Raw genomic sequence first — 23,028 nt, 5'->3', positions numbered from 1 at the left:
TTTTCAACTCAGGTAAATGGGAAGATAACTTTGAGGTCAAGTCTAAGTAGAACTTTTTTCACATGGATTCTTAGAATTTGGGGACTTTGAGATAATCTAACTCAAACCTTTCATTTATCAGAGGTGGGGCTTGCTGGGAAGAGAAAGGGGCACTGACATTTATTGAGCATTTACTACGTGCCGGGGTCCCAGGCTAGCAACCTTTGGTACATCTTCTCTTTTAAGGGGCTGGCAACACCCCCTCGATGGGGTTATCACTGAGTCCCCATACTTAACTCGGGAAACTGAAACCCAAAAACTTGAAGTCCTGCTGACTTAGAAAGTAGCATTTATGGAATTCCAAACCCCAGGACGTTCCATCTCTACAGATGTTATTTCCCCACCTATTTTTTCAAGCACTTAAGTGCTTTTGCCTTTCTTTGCTTTGCCGAGGTTTCCTAGGAAGCACAGCTCAGTAGAAATCAACATGCAGTGAGAGCACCTTCGAGCTGTCCACTCTCAAGGCCCCACCATCTACTCGCGGGAACTAGCCCGCAGCCCGCCCCGCAGCTGAGTGTATTTTCCAAGGTGACTGATTTAGACGCGCTGAGAATTACATCTCCGTCTTTCCCACCAAAGGCCGCTGCGTCTGTCATCCCGCTCACACGTGTCCATATTTCTCAGGTCAGGAACCAAAGTGACCTGCACAGTATCAAGTTTATCTTCCTCGTATGATATGAATTCTCTTTCTAATGGAGCCGAGACGGAGCAGCTGGGCAGGGATTAAGGTAGCATCGCCGTGGGAAGGATGCTGTCACCGGGAAGTCTGCTTTAGCAAGGTTTGTGGAGCAGAAAGGAGTGCGGCCCCATGAGGATCCGAAGGCTTTGGCCAGAAAGTGCTGATGATGGCGTGGAAAGAACAGGACTTCCGTCCTCCGCACACGCACCCCGCGGGGTTTCCTCTCCTTTCCCCTCCTCCACTCCGATCTTATTTAAAAGGAAAAAACAAAGTGATGCTGTCTTTCAGTGTGAGGATGCTGAGCTGGAAGGGGCATTACAGATTAAATGTCACCTCCCAAGAGCCGCCTCCACGGCACCCGACCCTGTCCCTCTGGCCAGACCCCTCTTCCTTTCATGTGTGTGTGTGTGTGTGTGTGTGTGTGTTGCCTGCTGCTCCTACAGGAAGGGGAGCCCCTCTGCAAGTGTGGGGACCCAGCTGAGGGTTCGCACAGGGCCTGAGCATCCGCGCAAAGGCATTTATTGAATGAACGAATGAGCGAGTTATGAAGAGTTCTGGACCAAGGCCAGACTTCCCTGTGGGCACAGGTTCTGAGAGTCCTGCCAGGAAACCACACACCCGCTGTTTTCATTCCCGTCTGGGCATGTCAGAGCCCTACCCGCAGACTCCAAGTTACAGGGGTCGTGGCTGCTCTGGGCATGACAGGCTCCGGGCAGAGCACCGGGGTCACGCAGCCCAGGGCTCAGAGGCCACCCTCTGCCTTCTCCATCACACGGCGGCCCAGCCCGGCCCAGCTGAGCTCCCTTCATCCCCAGCAGGCTGGCTTGGCCGGCCTCTCCCCCACAGCCTCCTGTCTGCCTCCTGAGCCCCAAGGGGAGGCTGCTTCCTCCAGCTCTTCGCTTACAGCTCCCAGCACTCTCTTTACTTTTCCTCCTAGTGGAAAACACCAGGTGGGAAACAGGTTAGGGAGCCTTGACCTACTTAGTAGGGCCCTGGTGTGGACACAGTGGAGGCTGGGCACCGGGGCAGAGGTTGGGTGGCCTCAGGGCTGGCTCCTCCGGGAAGGGCAGCTTCCTTGGGAACATGCTGGGAGACTGAGGGAGGCCGGAGGGAGGAGCATCCAGAGGGAGCCTTCCCTGGGCTCAGGGGAAGCCAGATTAGGTTAGACCCAGAGGAGGGAGAAGAGAGGCAGGGCTGAGAGGCTGGGAACCCGGAGAGGCGGGAATGAGGGGGAGGCTCAGAGCTGGGAGGCAGGCGGGTCAGGGCGGGGACTGGGGGTGGCAGCTCAACCCAGGGGAGTTCCCTAAACCAAGCAGGTCAACCAGGGCCCAGCCAGCAGCCCCACCACCATCGTCACTCCCTGCATTGCAGTCAGCATCCTGGCCCCTGTCTGATAGCTCACGCTGGTACCAGGCACCACAGAGCCCACTGAGGTCACCCGCATCACAGCCTTGGATTCCCACTCACGGGAGGAAACAGCTCTTTATGTTTCCATTGAGTTGTGCTCATTATAGCAGGACCGCCAGCATTCTTGAGGCTTTTTGCAAATGTTCTTTCCAGTGGTTGAAAAGGAGACCTGCCCAGTCTGAGGAGCCCTGTGGGCTGCCCCTCGGCCAGCAGGGCCCCAGTATGCTGCCCTCGGAGTCTGGACCAGCCTGCAGGGTGGCTGTTGGCAGGGCCAGAGAAGCTGGGGACAGAGGGTCATGGGCTGGACTCAGCCTCCTCCTCTGGACTCCCTGGCCCTGGGCAGGGTCACCAGGATGGATTCCTTTTCCTCACAAGAAGGAACCATTGAGGGTCCTCACGCCTGCGCTGCTGGGGCACCTGGGGCTGAACCGTCGCCTCCTGGCCCAGCTGAGACCCCCCCCCCCCGAATACTCTGATTCTTGGTCAGTGTCCTGCATTTGCTGTAACAAACCAGGGGTTTAAAATAACAGATTCCTTTTCTCACGGTGCTGGAGACCAGATGTCTGAAATCAAGGTGTCAGAGGGCTGTGCTCCGTCTGAAGGCCCTAGCGAAGGATCCTTGCCTCTTTCAGCTTCAGGGCCCCCAGCGCTCCTTGGCTTGTGGCTGCATCCCCCACCCCCCGCCCCGTCTCTTCACGTGGCCTCCTCCTTGTGTGTCTGTGTGTCTCCTCTTCTGCCTCCTACACGAACACTTGTCACTGGATTTAAGCCCTGCTCGGATAATCCAGGATGATCTTGTCTTGAGATTCTTAACTTCCTCACATCAGCAAAGAAATTTCTTTCCCAGGTGAGGTCATATTCACAGGTTCTAGGGGTTAGGATACGGACGTGTCTTTTGGAGGTCCCTATTCAACGCCCTACAGATCCCAGAGGGGAGAGGATGAGGTCCCAGGCCCTCTGTCCAGGATGCTCCCTGGTCCCCACACACCACTGTCTCTCACTTCCCCAAGGGTCAGCTCAGAGGGCATGGCGCTCCACTGCTGTCCCCTCCTGGGAGGGGCTGGATGACTCTCCCTCCACATGTGTGCAGGAGGGGCCCCTGCAGGTCTCTTCCTGAACCAAGAAGCCCACCGACATCAGAAGCAGCAGGAGTCTTCTCTCGGTAATAAATCGAAGTTCTGCTTTCCCGAGCTCCCAGTGACATTCAACCACCAGAAGCACCTTCACCTGTGGGCACAGCCACCCCATCTTACAGGGGGAAGGGAAGGAGGCTGGAGACGCTGTGACGTGCCCAGGATCCCCGTGCGGTGAGGCAGAGATCAGTCTTGAACCTGAGGTCCCTGCCCCTTGTCTGGGCTTCCCTGAGAATCACCTCCAACATCAGAACCTGGGCGGCATCAGCTTGTTGGCTGTGATCTAAATTGTATGGAAAAATATGAAAAGGGAGCTGTTAACATTCTCGATTACCCTCCGGTGTTGGAGAGACCCAGCTGCATTCCGCCGGCCTCTGCCCCTCCGCCGTCTGGGGATCACCAGCCCGCAGGGAGACCGGGTGCTAATACCAGCTTCCACGAGACTCCTGTGATGGGGGAGTCTGGCCCTAATTCAGGCTCAGCAACCACCTGGTGGGCAGGGAGCAGGGCTGGGCTGCTGAGAGTCATGCATTCAGAGGTGTGCCTCCCTGAGCTTGCCTCTGCAGACCCCGCTATTTCTGAGCACCCTAACTCGACCTCAGCATTTGTGGCCACATGATCGCTCGTGCCTTGGTGAACAGGTTCCCGCTCACCGGGGCATCAGGTGCCACGTCGCCACTGTCCAGGTGGTGCTAAGACTTTGGAGGGTCCCTCTCCTGGGGATCCTTTCTCCTGTGGTAAAGAATCCACGTGGTGTGCTGCCACCACCCCCCACCGGGCCTTGCCGACATCTTGCAGTTGATTTGGCATTTTAAATCGTCCACATGTTCCCTGCCAATAAGACAACTAGAAGCCTCATATTTCAGGTTTGAAACCCTGTCTGTGCGCATAAAGGGAGGCGAGAATTTCTGAATCAAGATCATCTCATGTGGCTTAGGTCCAGGCTCCATCTCTGATGTTCACGGCGTCTGTGTTCCAGAAAACACAGGAGCTCTGCCAAACCCCAGTCCAGAACCTTCATTCGCGAGTTGTTGTGTCCCCCTCGAGAGTCCTGCTGGGGAGTGAGGGGGCTGGGGAGGGGCTCCCGAGTGGCGTGGAGGGATTCAGGGAGGAGAGAAGGGGCGGGGGGTGCCGGGCCTGCCGCGCCTTCCACTGGAGGTTCGAAGCAGGGTCTACAAGAGCCTTGGGCAGCAGGAGGGCGTGATGCAAGGCCGGGTCCCGGGGGTGGGGTAGAGGGAGGGTCCCGGGGCCGAGGCCCCAAGGGCCACACTCAGAAGTAGGGGTGGGACAGAGAGCAGATGTGACCTGAGACTGGGAGCTGACAGCTTCGGCCGGGGAAGGGCCACCGCCCGGTGCTGGACTCTGCTGGTTATTTATTCTCTAGGTCCTGCCTGCCTGTCTGGGGCCCCTGGGAGCCCCTGTCCTCCCCTCTCGCAGCGTCATGGAAAAGACCGTTTCCTTCCTGTTCTGCATAAGGAAAATGACCCCTCTTAGGGCCAGTGGGGGCCCGTGAGTGCATCCCTCTGCCCAGCCTGGGCAGTGCAGGGAGTTTAGGGGGCGGGGCCTTCCCAGGCAGCCCTCCTCCGGGAAGGGTGCCCTCTGAGGAGGCCACGGGGCTCGCTGGCAGGAATGCTCCTGTCCCCTCGGTTGGCCTTGTAAAGCATCCGTCCTCAGGGCTGTGCTGGCGCCTCAGGACTGCCACTGTCGGGGGACCAGCCTCAGAGCTCACTGCAGTCAGGAGACCCCAGCTTAGAGACCGCCTGTCCCTGAAGGAGGCGGGGGGAACACAAGCAGGAGCGGGGACTCCACACACGGGGGAGAAAGACAGACAGCCCCATAAGCATCACAGCCCCGGAGCTTGGCGTCCTTTCGTACCCAGTCTGCCTGCCCCCCCGGGGGGATCCAGTGCAATGGGGTCAGGCTGCTTATCCTCTTTCTTACCAGCATCCCAGCTGCCCATCCTGCCCCCTCCAGCGCGTCCCCACTTTGCTAACACTCCTGCCGGTGAATCCTTTCACTGGTTTCCCTTTGCCCACCTGTGGATATAAACCAAATCCCTCCCCAAGGTCTCCACCTCCCCAATTCTAAGTTCCTCCCACTCTGAACCTACTTGACATTCTCTGAGCACATGATGCTGGCTTTCTTTTCCAGACCTCAGCTCATGCTGTTCCCTATGCCCTCTTGCCTGAGTAACCCGTCCTCACCCTCCAGTCCTGTGTGGATGTCCTGTCCCCCAGGAGGCTGTCCATGGTGCTGGATGGCCCCTGAGGCTGTTAGGGTGGGGCGTCCTCACCTGTGCTCCCACAGCAGCTCTGAGCTTCCTGCCCTTGACTGTGAATCGTACGTGCTGCTTCTGTCCCCAGGTCCCTATGAGAGCACGTCCTCCCTGCAGGCGGTCACAGCAGCTGCACTTTGCACGTTCGTGTCCCTGGATACCCAGGCACTCGCGCAAAGTGTGGCACACAGTAGGTGCTCACCTCATGCTTGTTGACTGAATAAATGTAGAGGGACTGCTGTGATTCAGATCTATCTGTGTTTGACTCTTCCTGATACCAGCTGTGTGACCTTGGGCACGTGACTTAACCTCTCAGAGCTTCTGTGTTTGCATCTGCAAAAGGAACCTTCCTTTGGCAGTAGCTGCTGGCGTTCATTAAGCATTTGTTAAGTCCTTGCACCACATGCTCCTCTGAGCTCTTTGGGCTCAGTAGCTGCTCTGTGCCTCACAGCTGTCATTTGAGGCAGCACTGGCACTGTTATCCCTGTTGATGGGGTACGTTAGGGAGGCCGGGGAGGCCCAGCTGGCTCAGGGCCCCACAGGCCAGGGGCAGTGGGCTTGGAGACTGTGCGTTGGCTCTGGGACTGTACCTCCAGCCTTGGTGCCATGACCTCGCCTGTCCAGATGAGATGCTGGGTGTGGTGGAACCTGTCGGGACTGTTTCTGCTTGGATCTGCGTCAATTCAGACCCCAGAGCACCCTGGGGTCCACTTGGACTAAAGGAAGATGCAGCAGAAAGCAGGGACTTGGAGAGTGAGACAAGGCTGAGCTCAGATTGACCCCGTATATCTCCGTGCTTCTCTAAGACTCAGTTTTGACATCTGTAAAATGGGGCCTTGTCACGTCTTGTTCATAGAGAGGGTTGAGTGCCCACTGGGTGATGCCCAGAGCATGGTTAGGGCTCTGTGGATGTTACCTCTTACCCGTTCACATGCAAACACGCTGCCCTGTACTTGTGTCTTCTAAAGCTAATCTCCCCCCAAGTTAGGGATGGGCTGGTAGTCAGCAGAGTTCTAGGGGGAGTGACTTCCTAGCTGGTGTCTCCCCCTGTCACCTGCTCCTTGGGGGAGGCCAGGCCAGGTTTCTGTCAGGCTGAGGCCTCCTCCAGCTTTCTCTGAGGCTATGCCCTTCGGCCACCCTTTCCTCCCTCCTGCTGCCCTCCCCGGCTCCAACCACCACTGGGATGTGCCCACTGACCCTGGATGGACAGCTGAGCTTGGTGTCCGGCCTTCCCCAGGCCCAAACCCCAGCCTTGCTCCAGCCCTGACCAGCTGGGGGCCTGGGCACATCACTGACCCTCTTGGAACCTCAGGATCTTCATCTGTGAAACAGGAATGATCAGGCTGGCCTTGCCTTTCTCACAGGAGGGGTGGTTTGTGTGGGTTCCCCATCCCATGGACTAGAAAGTGGGGGCCCTTGTGACCGCAGTGGTGCACCCACCTTGCAAGGGACCTCCCACTTCTGGTGTTGACAAGGGAAACACCAGCTTCAGGACCGTGGACCCTGTGGGCAGTGCCTTTCCCTGAGCCCCTAGTCTGTGCCAAGCGCTGTCCGAATCTGATCATGTTTTAACCCTAGTGGTGGCCCATTGAGGAGTCGGGGAAGGGCACTCTCGTTTGCTGAGAACCACAAGCCCTGGGTTGTGTCTCCTCCCTTCCTCGACACAATCTCATGAGGCTGTGATGGAGCTCATTGGGCAGTGGGGAACTTGAGGCTCAGAGAGGGTGGGCGATCTGCCCCATGTCACACAGCTGGCAGGACTGCAATTCAAATTGTGGTCTGGCTCAAGCCTGGTGCTGGTCCCAGGCCCCCAGGCTGCATGCTCAGACCGGGCTGTTAATGATGCAGGGAGGCCTTCCGCTTCCTTTGAGGACTCCTGAGTGCAGTTGGCCAGCAAATGCAGCAACTCGGGGTCCAAAGCAAACAGGGAAGAGAGGAGGCTGCCCTCGCTGTGCTGGGAGCAGAGGGAGCTTGGAGCCCATGGTGGTTTGGGAAAGGCCCTCCCCTCACAAGGACTGCACAAGATTGCACAGGGTGAACCCAACAGGCTGGAGTCGAAAATGCAGAAAATGAGGAACACACTCTGTGGAAGTCAGGAGGACACGCAGGCACCAAAGCTGTGGGTGGCCAGTGCTGGGCCCTGCAGGACAGTGTCCGGGGTTGCTTTTCAATGTCCTGCTTAATCCACATGAGCCAGGGAGGACCTGGGTGTGCATTTCTGCCCCCAGCATGCTGCATGTTCTTTGGCAGCTCTCCCCGTTTCTCTGAGCCTCAGTTTCCTTATCCAGTAAATGGGAACAGCAGCTATTGAGAGGTCAAATGCTATTCCCAGCACAGGCCACGCCCATGAAGATTCCCTCTTCCACACCCCACCCACCCAACCTGTTGATCTCAGAAATAGTTGCCCGGTGGGCCCTTGGCTCCCAGCATCTCACAGCTGGGAGGGTCTGGGGGACCATGAACATCAGCCACCTCCTTGTGCAAATGGGGAAACTGAGGCTCAGGAGGGAGGAGAGCAGCCTCTGGTCTCTGCAGTCTGGAAACCTTTGCACTCGACTCTCAGCTTCTTTATCTGAGCTGCATGACAACCCTGTGAAGGAATTCCAGACCAAGGGACGTTGCCCCACGTACCCAGGAAAGAAACTGAGACGTCCAGAGAGCCTGGTGCCCTTCCCCAGCCTTTACTGGGGTCACCCAGTGAACTGAGGCATCACTACGTTCAGAACTTTGATATTTGATGGTAAAACAGCTGACACATAAAGGTCCAGAGTAGCGGTGGCTCCCTTTACCTTCCCCCAGCACGTCCTGCCAGCACTGTCTGCACCATCAGCACCATCCTCATCATCCTCACTATGATATCACCATCATCACTACCACCATCATCACCACCATCACCACCACCACCACCATCACCACCACCACCATCCTCACTATGATATCACCATCACCACCATCGCCACCATCACCACCACCACCACGATCATCATCACCATCACCACCACCACCATCACCACCACCACCACCATCATTATCACCACCACCACCATCACCACCACCATCATCACCATCATCACCATCATTATCATCACCACCACCATCATCACCATCATCACCATCACCACCACCATCACCACCACCACCATCATCACCATTATCACCATCATAGCAATCTCCATTTATTGAGCTCTCACCCTGTGTTAATTCACTCACGTGAATGATTTAACACTCACCGTGAAGCCCTTTGAAATGGGTTCTTTTATTGTGCTGTATTCTCTCCCCTTTACAGAGGGGCTGAGTGACTTGTGAAGACTACATAGCTGGTTAGAGGTGGGATCATGGTCTGAGCCTGCAGCCTTGAGCACGGCGTGGCACAGAGGCTCCAGCCAGGCAGGTCTTCACGGATGGCAGTTGCATCTGTTCAGATTCATTTACTCATTAGCCCGTTTATTCGTTTGCTCACCCAGTGCTCATGCTGCCAGGAGCTGTGCTGAGCCCTGGGCATAAGCTCTCCTGTAGGACTCGGGCGGGGCTGGTGGGCGGCCTGAGGTGGGGCCTAGTTCTCGAGACTCTTGGAGCCTGAGTGTGTGTCAGTTGGTGGGCTGGAGGCGGGGGTGGGGGAGCTGACAAGGAAAGCCTGATGTTGTAGAGTGTGGGGGTAGTCACTCTGCCAGGACAAGAGGAGGACAGGGCCTAAATTAATGAGGGAAGTCACCAGGAAAAGGCTTCTGGCGCTGACCTTGAAAGAGGGTGAGGATGGGGGTTGGGGAAGGAGAGGGGAGGACAGGCCAGTGAAGAGGGCTGGGCTGGTGCCCTCTGTAGCTCAGGGCTTTGTGACTTTCTGGGCATCCCCTTCGGTTATCCCCCACTGACGCCCGTTTCCTGTGACTTTGGCCCCTGCCCAGGCCTGGCGGAGTGAAGGGTCAGGAAGGGAAGGGGTGAGGCCTGGCGCAAAGGGAGCATACCCAGACCCAGAGGGACCCTGGAGGCACAGGTCAACTCCAAAATCCCGCCGGGGAGAGTGGACGGGGGAGGGAGTTCAAACTTTCTAGAGAGTGTTCCGGAAGGTTCCTCTAGTGCCTTATGAAGTCCAAAGTATGAAGGCGGGGAGGGAGGAGACAGAAGCAGTGGGGCCCCCTTTGTGCTGGCACCACCACCCATCTCCGCGTCCTTATGTCACAAAACTCCCTCAGGACGCCTGCAAAGAACGTCCTCGCCTCTGTGTTGCTCAGATAAGGGACCAAAAGCCCAGAGAAGTGAATCACTTGCCCGGGATGCCCAGGGAGGGCTCCCCCCATGTCTGACTCCAAGGCCGGGGCCCTTCCCACCACAGCACCCCACCCTGCCCCACCTCCAGCCCCCAGGAATTAGAACTTTCTGGAAAGCTCCTGGGGCCCCTCACCCCTTTCCTAACCCCCAACGTGGGGCAGCAACCAGTGGGGCTCCGCACAGATGCTGTGAAATTAGCAACTTAATTTTGGTTGTCAGGAAATCAGTTGAGGGAAAAATGTGTTTTCAAGAAATCAGTAGTTTTCTTGCAAACCAGCATGATAAAAATAAAGAGAAAGGCCAAGCTGCAGGGAGAAAGGCCATTTTCTAAATTTATAACAGGGATTCATTATTCATGGGCCACATTTGAAAAGGCCAAAGCCACAGAAAGGAAGTAGGCGTGGGTGGGAAGGGCCTGGGCTGGAAGGGGGGCCTTCCCGGGGAGCCAGGCAGAGGAACTTGGCCCAGGGAGGGACCTGCTGACCAGGGAAGGGGCCGAGGGGCTGCGGACATCCTGCAGCTGCGGACACAGCTGGGCTTTATAGAGCAGAGAGGCCCGCGCTGCCTCTCCAGCAGTGCCGGGCTGTGCACCTGGGTACCAGCGCCTGCGCAACGGGTTAGTGGTACCTGCACAGAGTAGCGGGACAGAATAAAACCCGAGTGGGGGCTCTTATTGTTGTACACGTGACCCAGTTTACTCTAAGTAGCACTGCTGTGAATGACTTGGTGTTCTGTAGAAGAGGACACTGAGGGTCAGAGTGGTAGAGAGAGACAGCAGCTTCCCACGGCTGGTTTCTGTGGCTAAGGCCTTGGGCGTGAGGAAGCCACATCCTACCTTGCCATGCTCTGATGGGCCTCCTTCCTTTGGTCCAGCTGTTTGGTCCTTTAGGGATGGAGAGAAAGGATGGTGTTGTGAGGACAGGTGGGCGTCTCAGAGGAGGGTCTTGTTCGGCCCTCCCCACAGCCCTGTGGGGTTGCTGCTATTGTCAGATGAGGAGACGGAGGCTCTGGGAGGCCTGGGACTTGCCCAGCGCTTCATAAACTAGGGGGGCCCCCAACCCTGCTGACCCCTGGCACACCGAGCGGAGGACAAGGCCGTCTTGCTACACTTCACGTCAGGAGCACCCCAGCTCCTCAGGCAAGAGCCTGACCCCGGTGAGCTCGTTGCCTGGCTGGGTCCCTGCCAAGGGTTACAAAGGTCACACCACACCTCCAAAGAATCCAAGGTCGGATTTCTCCATTAACCCACAGTCATGGTTCCTGCCGCAGTGAGGGCTTGCTCCGTGCCAGGCCCTGCGCTCAGGAAGTGACATATTTCATCCCCACCCGACCCAAGGGGACAGGTGCCTCCACGATCCCACTGCACAGAGGGGTAAGCTGAGGCTCACGGGGGCAGTGACTTGCCCTAGGTCACGGCCTAGTGGGAGAGGCGGATCCAGACCCCATATAGGTTTCCGTGCTATCCCAAGGGGGAGCGTGCCTACAAACCCTTCCGTGAGCCAAAATGGCATAAAGCAAAGTAGCAATTACCTTAGGACACATCCTGCACAAAACACCTCGGGACGAAGCACAGAGGCTGACAGACCTGGTTCTCAGCTCTGGCAGCGACGAGGGCCTGGATGCTGAGACGCTGAGTGTGGTTTCTGGGGATGGTGCTGGGGTGCAGCTCTCACTGCCCTGGGCGTGCCGCCTCTGGCAGCTCGCTGCCAGATGCACATCGAATGGCATTTTCACTTTTCACCTCTTTTTCTGTAAAAACAAAGATCCTCTTCAGATTTCTTTTGGTTCGCGGAAACGGGTACTAAGGTGGATCTTTCGTAGAAGTGGAGTAGTGTAAAGCAGACCTTCGAAGGCAGAGGAGATCTGTGCAATCTCTTCCAGAAAATTCACTGTCATGGAATGTAGAAGCCAGAGGGCTGCCGGGAACTTTGTGGAAAAGGCAGACAAATGCACCTGGGAGGAGGGGCAGTTTTGAAACAATTTTCTATGGTTCCCGCCTGGCTGGGCAGCAGGCAGACAAGGACGGAGGAGTGTGGGGGCCTGGTGTATTCTCAGCAGGAGGCAGCCTGGGGTGGGTGGCGAGCCGGCCATCGCCGCCCCCCGGTAACCCTGGTTTGCAGGCCACGTTATTCAGTTGTTCATTAATAACTCAGGCCCCTCCCGAGGGCTCTCTCTGTTCAGGCTGCTTGTCGGGCAGCAGGAAGTACCTGCAGGCTGGGAGGTAACACCTGGAGGAGCCTCCAACCAGGAGGGCAAGAGGAGGCGTCCCTGCCCCGGCCTCCCCACTCCCAGCCTGCTCCACACCATCTTGCAGGGGACCGGCAGCCCTGAGCTCTCCTCGTGATTCTTACTGACACACCCTTTCCCGTCCCACCTCCCTGTTCCTCTACAGGCACCTCCTGGGATCACCTCCCAGAGGACCTTCCCACGCTGGAGTCCTCATCTGTTGCTGGGGTCCCGGCCTCAGACCTGAGGACAACTGGTGACGTGATGGAGAGGAACTGACCTCACACGGAAGGCCCGGGAGGCCTCCTGGGGAAAGACCACAGGCTTAGTCGGGGTCCTGGGCACGTCTCAGTGACTCAGGGAGGACCCTGGCGGCCGGAGGGCAGGGGCAGGAGGGCTGTGTCCCCCATGTCCCACCGGGTGTCAGTTTCGGGCTGCAGTGGCTCCAGCCTCAGTGCTCAAGCCAGCCCTGTGGCAGCCTGTGCGGAACAAGACCTGGAACTAAACCTCGGGTTCATCAGACCCAATTCCGGCCACGAGCCGGGGCCCGTGGTCTCCCGTGGAAACTCCTGCATAAACGCCTGCAGACCCGGCCCGCGGCCCGCCCGCCCCTCAGAGCCCCTGCAGCTGCGTCAACGTGCACGCGTTAGTTCGCCCCGGACCCTCATCTCACCTGAACCCTGGGAGAGGCACCCGCGTGTCTCTCCAGGGCCCTGAGATTTGTGCCGCTGGGCGAGCCCTCCCCCCAGCAGCAGCCGCCGCCGCGGGCCTGGGCCTCCGTTTCTCCCGGCGGGGCCCAGCCCTCCGCCCTGACCGCCGCCAGCCCACGCGGCCCCCAGCGCTCCGGCTGGAGCCTTTCTTCCGTTCTTGGTCTTGGTTCCCAGGTGCAGGTAGCCTTCACCTTTATATCTTTCTCTTTCTTGGAGGGAAAATAAAAGCAGCGACACATCTGTGACGATGTTATCTGTCGTTCGTGGCCGCCTGCTTCCCTCAGAGTTGGTCGCTCTGTTTGCTGGTGGACGTGAAGCCGTGAGCGCCCAGGTCGTGGGGCGCGCGTGCGGTTTGACCACCTGGCTTTCGGGTGAGGGCGCCGGGCTGGCGCGGGCGGTCAGGACTGGCGGTGAGCCTCGTGGGGCCCTGCGGCTGGAGTGCTTTCCTCCGCGCCAAATATGCCCAAACTGGGCCCAGGGCAAGGCAGCAGACTTCTCTGCACCCCAGTGTCCCCACCGACAAAGGGGACCTTTGTGTTGTCTTACTGTGTCTGTGCCTTGAGACAGAAGGAATCTGGAGATGTATTTCCCCTCCTTCCGCTTTCTCTCTTTTAAAAGTACGTCTCGACCAGGGAGATCCTCCCCCGCGAAGACACAATTAAGTTCCTCAAATTAATTGCACACCTGCCGGTAGGGTTAGTGATTTTCTTCATTTCCACTGTAATTACGTTGGAAGAACAGTCACCCTGATCTCCTTGGAAGGAGCGTGGGCTCCGGCAGCGAGCGTGGGTGTCTGACGAACCTGAAATCAAGCTCCCTGTCTGTGGACCCGAGGTGGACGCTCCGCTCCGTCCATTGTGCGGCAGCCCAGAGCGGCTGGGGTTGTCATCGTCCCATTTTACCAGCTGCATCCTCGTAAGTGAGGGGATGGCCTCTAGCCTGTCTCTGGCTCTTGAGGCCCCTGTGTCCGCCAAAACAAGGAACGTGTGTTGTGAGGGTAGAAGCAGAGGGGCCTCCGGGGGAACAGGGAGAGGGGAGGTCGGAACAAGGCCTCACAGGGCTCACAAACCATCCCTAGCTTTTGCGTCTGAGGACGACTTCTCCTTGTGGGGGAAGAGAATCCTGTGGCCATACTGGTCCCCACAGGCTGGTCACCAATTCTGAACCCTGAGCCGAGCAGCAGTCTCTGTTCTCAAAGGGACAGTGTATGTGAATGCAAATGAACGCCATCAAAATGTGAAAATGGGACGGTCAAGGGTCTGATCAGAATGGTTCCTCCTGTTTATAAGAAGGGGCTGCATGAACCCAGTTGTTTTACCTGTGGGCCCACCCCTGGCACCTTCCCTGCTGTCACCGCATCCCTCCCTGTGACTCCCACTTACAGGTCTGTCTCCCTTCTGGCCCATAACACCCTGAGGACAGGGAGCACACGTGGGGTGCAGAGAAAGGAAGGGACTTGCCCAAGGCCACTTGCCCGGAAGGGGTAAAGCTGGAATTTAAAGCCAGGTTGCCCAGTTGACCCTCGTGCTCAAGCTCACTGTGCATGAGGAGAGGCTGGCCCTTCGCCCTGAGGCCGCCCACTGACCCAGTTTACTTCAAGGTACAGGGAGAGATACAGACACAGGTTTATTTCTTCAGCCTCAGCAATTGAGGGAGAAAAGAATCCTATAAAACCATTAGGATGTCAGTGACCCATGGGATGGGCAGCCTATTTAAATGCCATTTCGCTTTTTTGAAAAAAATATCTGGCTACTCCTTTATGTCTCAGTGCATTTATTGGACAAGGTCCACCCAATTTCATGTTTTAAAATTAAACAGCCGAGCAGAGAGGCTGCCAGTAATAACATCCTGGCACTTAGATCACAGGCCTGTCTCTGCGTGGGAGCCCAAACTCACCTGAGGGGCTGGGGAATTCAAAAACTAATAATATATTTTTTAAAAATATATGCTTTACATAAACTTTTATATAGTATCTTAGTCATCTTTTGAGAAGCCCCAAATAGGAAAACTGTTACTTGGTAGAGCAGGGAAATCCAACCTCAAAAGAGAAAAAAATCCAGATGTATGTCCCCCACGTTCATGGCCTTGGGATTCCTGGCTGATTGAAAGTGGTGAAACCACCTGCTTAGAAATAAAGCAACAGAGCCTTGGTACAGTGTCATCATCTTCTAGAAATACGAAGGTGGTAATGACGCTGACTTGAATCTAGTGCGTACAGATACAGGAGAGGAGATGGAGCTGATGGTGGAAATACAGATGGTCCTGGAGCTGGAGACAGAGCTGGAGCTGGAAATTGAGATGCAGATACAGCTACTGATACAGAAACAGACGGAGACGGTGTAGACGGAGGTACAGGGGAGATGCTGGCACAGACTGGAGATGGGGATGGAGGTGGTCACAGAAGAGGTGCAGACACAGGTGGAAGTGACCGTGTGCTCCCCAGGGGCCAACACAGGTGACCTACAGCCTGACTGCAGTGAACTGTCTCATCAGCCCCAGGAGACAGCCCATATCTAGCCTGTGTGCCTGTGAAGCCAGCTTGGTCCACCCCACACCAGGAGGGGCCCAACAACCCTACCCCCACTGGACCCCAGCCTGGCCTCTTCTCTTCAGGAGTCTCAGCCTCTCCCTGTCCCTTCACATCTCAGATCCTGCAGGCACCACTGTCCCCTCCCACCTTGTGCTGGTTCCCAAAGGCAGCTCCTGGCCCTGCTGGTCTCCTGCTCTGCTCACCTGGCAGACCCCCACGGCTGGCACCACACCCCACACCCCACCTCCCACAACTGCCACCTACGTTGTCCCTGGTCAGCCCTGGGACAGTTGAATGGTCCATGTAGACCAGCCCACTTTGCTGGGGTTGTAGAGAGGAAGAAAAATCCTACGTGGAAGTGGTCAGCACGCAGAGCTCGGCCTGGTGAGGGCATCTCTCCCAGTGGCTGCACGGTGAGGGTGTTCGCGGCAGGCTCCGAGTCAGAAGCACGGTTCTGCCATGTGACCTTCGTGAGTCAATAATTTTCTCATAGGAAAATGGGGTGATTGTGGTCCTGTCCTTCTAGAACTAAAGATTAGGCGATGGCCCATGGATGACACTTAAGAGCAGATCCTGCTGGGGAGCGTAGGAACCCCTAACTCCTCTGTGCCTCCATTTGTCCATCTGTAAAATGGGGGTAATGGCGCCTACTTCCCAGAGGTGTTGCCAGGATACCAGGCAGAGGACACGGCCGTGGGGCACCCAGCTAAGGGTTAAATCCCCACTCCCTAGTCAGGGGGTAATTTGGAGTGGGGAGGCCACTGGAAGCCAGCAGGAACAACTGGGGACAGTCCAGGGCTACATCTGCTGTCAGCCATGGTGTCTTACTTGCTTGAACCCCAGGAAACAGTGTGGGGGAAAAGGAGCTTTCTCTAATCTGAACAGACAACTCCCACCAAAGTGCAGGAGGCTGCTATGGTCTGCGTCTAATGAGGCCTGAAGATGCCAACAGTGGAGGCTGTGGCCTGTGGTAAATACTTGGCATCCAGCTCCATTTGGCACATTGTGTTTGCTCTGTTGGTGGAGAAAATATTAACTCCCTGTTTCCCATGGCAATGGATTTGTATTTCTCCACTTAGCAGATTCCAGCAGCTGCAGAGAGAATTGCTTTATCTGTGTGTCCGTCCAGCCATTCGCCCATTCATTCATCAGCTGGTATTACTGAGAGCTTACTCTGTTAGGGTTGTGAGATGAGCAGCGGTGTGAGTGAGCCATGAGCTGGCTGTGAGTCCCTGGGCTGCTCATTTCCCCTCTCTGAGCCTCCAAGCTTCTGTCTCTAAAGGGTATGTCCTTACTGCTGACCTCAGAGTGCTGTTGGAAGGTGTGATTGACACAACAATGGGAAGAGGAGTCCTCTCTACTGTGTTGAGTCGGAGCCTGAAAAACATTATGTGAGACTTAATGTGGTCAGGGAGGGCTTCCTGGAGGCAGCAGAGCCTGAAACAGATCTTAGGAGAGAACTAGACACTCACCCCTCAACACTTAGCTACAAAGCAAAGCCGCGCGAGTAAGTGCCGTAAGCTGAAAGCCACATCAATCTACTGTGTAAACAGTTTAGGAACATTCCCTCCACATTAGCCGATTTTTCGTGGGTCCCTCGAACCAATGAATACACCAGCATCTAATTGTTCCCCCCAAAAACCACAAAAACCCGTGATAGTTGGCAGGAAGTCGTGACTATTAGAATTAAGTGTGTGTCTGAGCATTTTTGGCTTTATCAAGGATTGTGTGGCCTTTTAGACCCAACATTTATTTAACCTCAGGCTTGCGTATTTTTACTGTATACAAATGAATGTGGATAAAATTCTCTTAAAGTTTACGTGGAAGGATAGGTATTTAAGAATAGCAAAAATTTCTAAAAATAGAAAAAGAAACCAAAGAAGGGGAACTCATTTAGAAGCTGTTAAAACTTATCTTAGAGCAGTTGCCCTCGGAAGTAGATGGTCTGTCAGTGGCTGAATGAGCCTCGCTCATAGACTCCAATGGACACACACTTGCTGACAGACAGCGAGAATTAACGAGGAAGGTGGTTTTTCAAATCAGTGGGGAGAAGATGTCACTGGCCCATTTGGTACTTCCAATGGGAAAAAAACAAAAACATAACCACTTGTGTCCTGTCTTTGGTGAAGTACTAGGTGGGAGCACGGGATTGGATCTCCAGGTCGAAACCACGTGCCCAAATAAATCTCAGACATGTCAAAGAAATGAAAGTTAAAAAATCCAAATATTATAAGCAAGGAGGATACATGTGGTCATTTAAACAAGATAGGGAACCCAGAATTTATAAGAGAAAATGTAGACATATTTGATGCATAAAACACAATTGCATGTAAAACAAAAACACTGTAACTAAAATCAACAAAAAATAAAATGGATTAATGAGAAATGCAACAGTTCTGATAAGGACAGGGTTAATGTTGAATGATAAGTATCTGTGATATGTTTCTAGAAAGCTTTTGTAAGGGGCTAGCAGAGGGATTTGAAGAGAAGCAGAATGGGGGGGGGGTGGATACTGACACGATAGCAGAATTACCTGGTGAAGCCAGTCACCTGGGGAAGGATACTCAGTCTCCAGGAAGCAGGAAGATGCAAAGTAAAGTGAGGACTTTGCCACTTTCTAATCACCAATCAAAGAGGCACAAAAGAGAGAGAGAGGAGACGCCTCTCCCCACTGAGCTTTGGGGAAGGGTTGGAGTAGAGCAGGCAAGCGTCCCTCATGTTCCCGGCGGGGACAGCCGCTAGCAACACCGCCACCTGGAGAGACATGTAGTCCTCAGTCCCACTCCCATGGTCTCTCCTGGAACAGTGAAAGCAGCCACGTTTAAGGTTCTATTGGCGGGGATGTTTCTTACATCCAGCATGGCTGATAAGGACAAAAATAATCACGGACAATGGGGAGCAAAGTGGGTGCCTATAGACAGGGGGCCAAGGGGATGTGCACCCGCTCCAGGGAGCCTTGGGCAGCCGTGGTGGGGCGGTGTCCTCAGATCTGGAGGGGCTTCTACTTTGTGTTATTAAGTGAGAAAACAGACAGCCACCCAGGTGTTTCCATTTGTGTGTGCTTACATGTGAGCTTGGGGAGACCCCGGGGGTGGGGGTCCTCTGTTGGGATGCTTGTTCTGGCTTGCTTATCTGGGAGCGGGTGAAGGGAAGCTCTCTGGGCAGGGGTTGGGGGAGGCTGGATTTTATAAAAGGCATAGAGAGGGAGGGAGGGAGGGAGGAGCGTAAGGAGTAGACCCCAGTCCCCACTCACCAACTCGCCTACAGTTGTGGTTGCGTCACGGTGATGGCATTTCAGACTGTTTATCCTTCTTTGCTCATATGCGTGTGCAATACTCTGGTTGCTACAATGCACAAGTGCAGTTTCTATAATCAGAAATTAAACAACAAATCTATTTTCATTGCATGTAAAAAGCCAGGGGGCTGCACCCTGTGCCGAAACTCTGAGGAGAGGCCCAAAGGATAGAACAGGGGCCTGATGCTGATCAAAAGCAACAGAGAATATTACAGAAGGAAAGCAAAGTGGGGAAGGGGGGATAGGGCTGGAGTCTAGCAGGGCCAGCGGGAAGTCCGCACGTGAGCTGTCAGGAAAGCATGTTCCTGGGCATGCGTGTCACCCTGAGCACAGCAGGGAAGGGGGCCTGGGCCACGGCGGACACGGTGAGCACACACAGGAACACCGTGGGTCACAGTGATGTCTGTAGGGACTGCATACACTCCAGACAGGAGGCCGGCAGAGAGTGGGTTACCTGGTGATGGGTGAGGCCGAGGAGCCACCAGGGGCAGGGAGGCAGCCCGGAGATGAGGACTGCGGGGTTCACTGCCTCCTCTGGGGTGGAGCATGCAGGGAGAGGGCGGTGGTCCTCCAGCTCAGGAGCCACGGCCCAGCAGGAGTCAGAATCTAGGTGGGCCTGTCCGGTGGGAGCTGGAGCAGGAGCAGGAGCAGATGCAGCCTCTGCTGGAGACACACAGGAGGTGGAGGGCCGAGGGAGAGGTACCCTGGCTTCTCCCTCCACCCGCCCTCCAGCCTCCCACTGGGGCCTCCCATTGGCTGAGCCCAAGAGGAAGTCGGCTGGTAGATGGACGGCCGGCCTGGGACGGGGGTCTGGCTCCCATGGCTCAAAGCAAGGCGGGGTCAGGGGATGGATTTGGAGGGAAACAGAAGGACTGCGGCACAACCAGCAAAACGCTGCCAAGTCTGTTCTCGTCCGCACAGACGGGAGGACTTTGAGGAAGACATGGAGGGCATGCCTCTCGTGCCCATTTCACAGATGGGAGACGTCAAGCTTCAAAAGGGCCGGATAAACCACCAGGAAGAGGGCTTTGCGGGCTGAGGGAGGCTGCGTAGGGTGAGAAGAGGGAACGCCTTGCGGTGACGCCGGGAAGGCCGCGCTCACCTCTTGGCAATGACCCCGCTGGGCTCGGAGGAGAAGGCTCAGCCTCCCCACCCTGACGGGCTGTGTCCCACAGAGGCTCTGTCGCAGGAGGCCCAGCACTGCCCTGCCACACCACGAGCTCCTGCCAGCTGCCGGCACCCGCCGTCACTGCTCCGCGGACCGCGACATCACCTCCCTCCCAAAACACTCCTTTGTTTCTTCTTCTTTTTTTAATTGCCACTAGACTAATCCCAGTCTGTCTTCTCTCTGGCCCTTGATGGTGAATTTAACTTAATAGGCTGTAACCGCGGCGCCTCTGATCTTTAAATGCCGTGTTTATTTGCCTTATTAGTGTGGCTGTGGGGTCTGAAGAGAGTGCGGAGGTCTAGTGCGAAGCGGGTTCCCACCAGCGGTCTGATCAGTTTCACAGCCTTGCTATGTTCACAGCCCCAGATTGAGAGTGACGTGGACACAAAGCCTTCCCTTCCCAAGGGGTGGCAGGACCGCACCTGACTGGGGCTGGCAGGGGAGGCTGGGCAGGAGGAAGGGCCCCTGCTGAATGTTCCGGAGTCCTGGCTGGGAGGGTCCTCCTTGCAGCCCAAGACAGGATGGTGCTCCAGCCCTCCCCGCTGTCAGCAGCTTCTGTGTGTGCGGCGTCTGCCTGCTGACTCCCCCCCGAGGGTGCCTTGCCCTGTCACCAGCCCTTCGGTTACCACATTGGCCAGACTGGCTGAGGTTGAAATCTGAAGGGCCCTGGCTTCATGATATAGGCCAATTCCAGGTCCCTGGAATCCAATGGCTGTGAGCAAGGGGCTGGGGAGATGTGTCCTGTTCCATAGGCAGCGTGTCCAGGAAATGCATCCTGGGTGTGGAGTCCCACCTCAGGGCCTTTGCACGTGCTACTCGTTTCCAAATACCCACATGGACTCCTGGATGCATCCTAGTTCTCTGTTCAAATGTCCTTTCTTTGAGGAGAGCGTCCTGGGCCACTTTGCCTGAAATACCCCTCCCCCATGACTCTGCTGCTTATTCTTCCATTCAGAGCACACAGCGTACCCGGCACTGGACACTCACTCTGTTCAGTGATCATCCCACTGCTCCTCCAGAGCGTCTGTCAGCTCCTTGGGATCCGGAGCACTGCAGGATGGTCTCCTGCTTCCCTGCGGCCAAGGGAGATGCCACACATTGTCCCCAGACCTTTCTGTCATGGGACGTCTGCTCCTGAGATGACCCTAGGAGAAAGGGGACAGGGAGGGTGGCAGGGGTGAATGAAGCAGTGAATGGCTCATGGAGAGAGAGACAGACAGACAGACCAAGAGAGGCAAGGACAGTGCTAAACCTGTGGAGAGACCCTCAGAGACAGAGGCAGAGTTATAGGTGCAGAAGGAGAACCAGAGGCCCCGCCCAGAGGGACAAATGGAGAGATGGACTCTGGGGAGTGTTTCTGCAGACACGGTCTGGGCGCCCCCAGTGAAGGTGGCGATGCTCTGGAGGCTGGAAGGCAGGTGCGAACAGGGAAGGGCGAAGGCCAGACAGCCTGTTTCTTCCTGGTGCTGGAAAATTGAGCTCCCCTCCCTCACTGTCTGGAATTCCAGCGTCAGCCATCTGCTTCTCCCCCAGATATTCAGATGCAGAAAATTCAGACAAGCTTTGGCCCCTTTCCTGGTAAGAAACTGTCCTCAGAAGAAAATCTCCTTAATGGGGAGGAGAACAGAGAACTGACATCACCCCGGGCCCAAATCACACACACAGTCTTCTTTAGTGGGTCCAGGGGAGGCGGCATATGTGATGCGCCCAACGTGGGCCGCAGCGTGGGCCCCACAGATTCATTCTCGGGCCCCTGTGAAGGACACCACATTCTGGAATCCCCCCAGGAGTGGGTTCCGAGAGCTGGGAGACACAACAATGGTGGAAACAGGCCCCAGAGGAGACTTTTCATGCAGGTGGTTACTGGGAGAGCATCTCAAAGGCTCCCTCGGTCACTTATCAGACATCCCCTGTGCTCCTGGGGGCAGAGACTCTCCAAGGCATCTCCGGGTCCCCCCTCAAAGCCCAGCCCAGGGCCAGGCACAGAGCAGGGACCCAGTAACGTGTGGTGTTTGAGTTGGACAGAAGGAAGGAAGGAAGAAGGAGGGATGGACAGATGGATAGATGGACAGGTGGATGGGCAGGTGGGTGGTGATGAAAGGATCGAAGGATGGATGGATGGAAAGATGGGTTGATGGATGGACAGTCATTGAGGAAAGCAGGTGGGAAGTGTTCTGAGAGAACTGGGGATGTCCAACCAAAAACAAGCCCAGAATACCATGAGGCACAGCTCACTGGTCTATAGCATGCATCCATGGGATTAGTCCCTCCCAGAATCAACCCCTCAGACTCCATCCTTACCATCATCTTAATACCCACCCCCAGGCTTTCCAAGGACAGGGCCCTAGAAAACCTCCACTCCCTCCCTCCCCCATCCCCTTCCCCCAGGCCCCCCTCAGGCCCCTGTTCACCTCCTTTTCCACGTTACCATGGGAGGAGGAGCGCCCTCTACTGACGGACACATGCAAGTGTGGCAGGTGTCCTTTTGTGAGCACCCTGGGAGTATGCGAGACCCCATGTCTCCATGAGGCCAGAACCCCAGGTGGTGGGAGCTCTTCGTCTGAATCGAGCCTGTCCCAGAGATACTGCCATCAGGGACCACGGGGCCTTGGGAAGCCACTTCTGGTCCCAGAACCTCTGTTTCGCTTCTTCTTTGTCAAGGCCAGTTCTCACACCTCCCTCCAGGCTGCAGGTGGGCTAAGAGGCTGTAGGTAAAGCCCGAGGCACTGTTTCTGGAACACAGGGCCACTTGGAGGACCGTCACCGCTGCTTTCCCTGCAAGCAGAAGGGGAGGGTCGAGGGCTGTGGAATCCGACAGGCCTGAGTACCCCCTGCCTCTCCACCTGCTTGCTGTGGATCTCTGAGCAAGTCACTTAACTTCTCTGAGCCTTGATTTTCTAGTCTCTAAAGTGGGACCCTCTGTGGTCACAAAGCAAGAGGGCGCTTTGAAGAAGTATGCTGTGCCCTACAGGTGTAAGTTGCATGACTTTTAAAAACATTTTTACTGTGGACAAGTGGGAGTTCCAGCCCGGGCCTCGGCCAACGGCCAGCAGAAGCCCCCACGCCTCACCCCGCTGAGACAGCACTGCTGGCCCAAGCTCCTGGGAGGGGGGACCTGGCTGCAGCTTGATTCTAGAAGTGAGGCATGGACAAAGAGTCATGGTCAGCGTTCACAGGGCCTGGAGTTTAAGGGGTCCACTTGCAGCCCAGTCAGGACACTGGGTCCGGAGGTTGGCCAGAGCCAGGGATGGCGGGCACCATCTGATTGGCGCCTCTGGGCACAGGGAGCCCAAGGGAGAT

General features: G+C 56.0%; 1 protein-coding gene and 1 long non-coding RNA gene across 10 annotated transcripts in view; one reads left to right on the top strand and one right to left on the bottom strand.

Moving 5' to 3' along the window:
• The window catches only part of SORCS2 (sortilin related VPS10 domain containing receptor 2), a 444,813-nt gene that overhangs the window by 233,408 nt on the left and 188,377 nt on the right, over positions 1–23,028 (top strand). The gene's annotated exons all lie outside the window — the stretch shown is intronic.
• Positions 8,793–11,819, bottom strand: LOC116667703. The gene is made up of 4 exons (XR_004324697.1): positions 11,644–11,819; positions 11,330–11,548; positions 10,635–10,682; positions 8,793–8,947 (listed from the first exon to the last, which is right to left on the bottom strand). It is a non-coding gene; the product is annotated as an uncharacterized LOC116667703 (long non-coding RNA).

This window comes from Camelus ferus, chromosome 2, assembly GCF_009834535.1.
Source record: "Camelus ferus isolate YT-003-E chromosome 2, BCGSAC_Cfer_1.0, whole genome shotgun sequence".
In the NCBI taxonomy this organism is placed as follows: Eukaryota; Metazoa; Chordata; class Mammalia; order Artiodactyla; family Camelidae; genus Camelus; species Camelus ferus.
This window is presented reverse-complemented; position numbering and strand designations above follow the sequence as displayed.